A 4,716-nucleotide genomic window follows, 5' to 3' on the forward strand; every position below is an offset into this window, starting at 1 on the left:
ACTGAAGGTATTAGTAGTATCTCTGGCACAACCTTCCGACACAGAACAATGGGTCACTGTCAGAACTCACCAATTATTCGTGCCGGATTGTGCCATAGACATTTAGGAAGCACATAGAGCTAGGATCAATCTCGAGCCTCAAGATTGAAGATTTCCCATAATTGACTACGTTGTGCATGATATTTTGCTACAAGACATAAAAGAAAGGGACTCGGTTCGAAGAAGAACATCGAGATTCTATTACAACTTAACTGCCCAGACGTTATATCGTCGTACATACGATGGCTTACTACTTCGATGCCTCTCAACCAAAGAGGTGGAAGATGCTTTCAAAGAATCTCACGACAGAACCAGTAGTGTACATCAACCCGGTTCCAAACTCTGTGATCGACTCAGAAGAATGGGGTATTATTAGCCGACTATGGTCAAGGACGTGATCAACTATGCCCGACGGTGCCACGCATGTCAAATACACACAAATTATATGCATCAACCCCTGGAGCACCTGCACCCTTCGACTACTTCATGGCTATTTGAGACATGGGGAATAAATATCGTTAGTACTATTTTCCCACCATTAGTCAAAGGTGACCATTTTATTTTAACAATCACCAATTATTTCTCAAAGTGGACTGAAGCAGTTCCACTCAAAGAAGTGAAGACAGGCGACATCGTCAATTTTATCAAACACCATATCATCTACCGATATGGAGTTCCAAGATGAATCGTACATAACAACGACCCTCAGTTTGTGAGCAACGCTTTCATCAAATTTTGCGGAAAGTTCAGAATTGAAGACTTCTCTTCGATGACATATAATCCTACGACAAATGGATTGGCTGAGGAATTCAACAAGACAATCATAAAGGTTTTGTTAAAGCTCGTGAGAAACAACAAGCGAGACTAGGATGACAAACTCGGTGAAGCCCTTTGTGCCTATCGCATCACAGTTCGCATGTCTACCGGGGCGACTCTATACTCACTAGTGTATGGATGCGAAGCTATTCTTCTCTTGGAAATTCAAATTCCATCCCTTAGTATCGCTCTCGCAATAGGGTTGACAATGGAGGAATAACATTAGAAATGTCTCGAAGAACTTGGTTCTCGCCATCCAGCGAACAATGATACTTTATTCTAAGAAGAAAGACAAGTTTTAACCCAAATGGAAATGACCATTTGTGATAGAGACGGTCTACTCCAATGGTGCATACCGTTTGGTCACCCAAGATAGTGGTAAGCTCATGATGCCGATAAACGAAAAGTTCCTAAAAAAGTACTATCCTTAGTACACTCAGAATAACTTATTCAATGGGAAGTTCCTGGAGAACACCATACAAGCTATTCTTAAGGATAACCCGAGATTAGTTGATTATTCAAGAGGAAGACCCGTCATCTAAATAACTCATCCTTAATCATAGATAAGAAGTGACAAAGAACCTCCCACAATAGCTATTTAATCGTTATCATAATGATTAAAACCCCCTGTTCCTCATTGATCAGATAGTTAACAGTGAGCCCATCAGAGTTCTTTTGGTCAAATCCGTTCAAACTCCCATTGCATTTGCACACTTAACACTCCTAAGGTTAAGTCCTAAATTCCTAATGCAGTATTCTCAAAGTTTAGCTGCCAATTCATGACAAATGGCAGACCCCTTTCATGTTAAATTCTTAGCACTTAACATTAAAAAATTTCTGCTGAGTGACTTTTACAAATCAATACTCCTACTATTGTTGGACCCTAGAGGGAGGGTGATTAGGGTCTTAAGGCTATAATTGTGCAATAAAAATAAGGCAAGCAATACACCACAATAATGAACAACAAATGTAAAGAAGATAGAGTGAGAAATCGTTATCCAAGTGACGCGCGATGTGTTAACGAGGTTCGGCCCGCTGACCTACGTCCCCGCTCTCCACTCTCGAGGAGAATCCACTACACAACCCGGTTTGGAAGCCGGAACTTCTTCTACACAACAATCTCCACGAGATCTCACAACTACACAGTTGATCACCACAAGATCACACTCCCACACAGTTGATCTTCACAAGATCAAGCTCTCAACAGTAGTAATGATGTAAGAACTCTCTCTTTACAATGTCCCTATGGCAAAGAGAAAGATTACATTGAAGCTGGGATGTGAACACAGGAAAACACAGAAAAACAGGTTTGAAAATTTTGGCTCTCAGTAAAAGAAGATCTCTGGTTTTTCAATAGCTTGGGACATTTGAGGAAGAAGGAGTATAGGGGGTTTAAATAGGAGAAAATACAGCTGTTTAAACCCATACCCTAATCCCCCAAATCCAGGAAAAATCGGTGCTGAAATCTGTACCCAAAAAGACCGTTTGAATAAGCGGCGGTCGACCATACAATTCTCGCGGTCGACCGTGAGCCAGCTTAGAAACTTGGAAACTTTCCAGAGAGTTATGCGATCGACTGTGGGAAATTTCAAGCTCACGGTCGACCGTGACGGTCGACCGTGAAAGTTTCTGCTGCCCACTGATGAAAAGAACTCAGACGCGGTCGACCGTGACGGTCGACCGCAAACTGATACACATGAAAAACTGATTTTTGACTCTCTTAAAAATTCTGTGAAATATTTAATTGACTTCCAAAAATTATGAAACTTTGTAAAATATTTTTAACACTAAAAACAAATTGTTTGGAAAATGAATTTTGCGAATAGGTCCTCATACTTGTGAAAAATAATATTTTGTGAAAACGCTCAAAACTATAAGTATGAAAACGTGTGTGTGATATCCCAATAGCTTCAAATAAAATCTAAACTACTTGCCTACATTTTAGCACTAGAGAGAAAAAAAAAACTAGCTAATATCCTCACATAGAATACAATTCTTTGAGTCTTGATGTAGCTTGAGTTTGATGAAGCTTCTTATTGCATTTGGTGTTCTTGAATAAACGTTGCTTCATCACTATACCTCCTCCTCCTTTGGATATCATCGTTGTAGCGCATATTCCATCCAATTCTCCACGTATGGCACTAACATGCTTGATATATATATTAACTACATTATCACTCAGCAAGCAATTAGTACCGATAATGGTGGTTGTAAAACATCATCAAAACATAAGGGCTAACAATCTCCCCCTTTTTGATGATGACAACCAACCATTATATAGGAACAAAATAAATATAGCTTATAGATAGTAGCTCCCCCTATCTATGAGCTTCCCCTTACTATGTGCACAAATGAGGAGAGTTCTCTCCCCCTTAGTCACCATCAAAATAGGGTAAAAAATAAACAAAAATGCATGTGAAATGCAACTAATCAAGCAAGCAAATAGAACTTTCACATAGTACATAAGCCCAAACTATTTCTTATGCGACAAAAAACATCTTCACCAAGAGGCTTGGTAAAGATATTCGCTAATTGAGATTTTGTGTCAACAAACACAAGGGATACATCTTGTCTCTCTACATGATCGCGTAAGAAATGATGACGCACATCAATATGCTTGGTTCTAGAATGCAAAATTGAATTTTTTGAAATATTGATAGCACTAGTGTTATCACAAAAGATTTTTATATTATGAAAAATCAAATCATAGTCAACTAAGCTTTATTTCATCCACAAAACTTGGGCACAACATAAGCCGGTGGCAATGTATTCCGCTTCCGCAGTGGACAATGTAACATATTTTTGTTTCTTGGAAGCCCAAGAAACAAGAGAATTTCCTAAGAATTGGCATGTTCCACTCGTACTCTTGCGATCTACCTTACATCCGACAAAGTCGGCATCACAAAAAACCATATAAATCAAAAGAGGTGCTCTTTGGATAAAACAAACCAAGTTCAATTGTTCCATGAACATATTTAATAATTCTCTTAACGGCAATCAAATGAGATGCTTTAGGAGAAGCTTAAAAACGTGCACATGCACACACACTAAACATTATATCGGGTCTACTAGCAGTGAGATAAAGAAGATTACCTATCATACCTCGGTATAGTTTTTGGTCAACATCCTCATCACTATCATCTGCATCAAGCTTGACACTTGTACTCATGGGAGTTGGTGCATGCTTAGAGTTCTCCAAATTGAATTTCTTCACCAATTCTCTAGCATATTTGCTTTGAGAAATGAATATCCTATCCTTAGTTTGCTTGACTTGGAGTCCGAGAAAGAATGTGAGCTCTCCCATCATGCTCATTTCAAAGTGATCTTGCATAACTTTAGAAAAATCCTCGCAAAGAGATTCATTAGTAGCACCGAAAATGATATCATCAACATATATTTGCACTAAAATGAAATAATTTTTCCTTTTTCTCACAAAAGGAGTATTATCAATTTTTCCTTTAGAAAAACCATTTTTAAGAAGAAAACTAGAGAGGCGAGCATACCAAGCTCTAGGAGCTTGTTTCAACCCATATAAAGTTTTTTGAACCCGGTAAATATGATTAGGAAAAGCATGATCTATAAAACCGGGGGGTTGCTCAACATATACTTCCTCTTCTATAAAACCATTTAAAAAGGCACTTTTAACATCCATTTGAAACAATTTAAAATCTTTAAAGCTAGTAAATGCCAAAAATATCCTAATAGATTCTAACTTTGCAACCGGTGCAAAGGTTTCATCATAGTCTATGCCCTCCTCTTGATTGTATCCTTGGGCAACCAAACGAGCTTTATTTCTAGTAACAATGTCATGTTCATCAAGTTTGTTTCTAAAAACCCATTTTGTTCCAATTACACTAGCAT

Source organism: Asparagus officinalis, chromosome 1 (assembly GCF_001876935.1).
Source record: "Asparagus officinalis chromosome 1, Aspof.V1, whole genome shotgun sequence".
Taxonomy (NCBI): Eukaryota; Viridiplantae; Streptophyta; class Magnoliopsida; order Asparagales; family Asparagaceae; genus Asparagus; species Asparagus officinalis.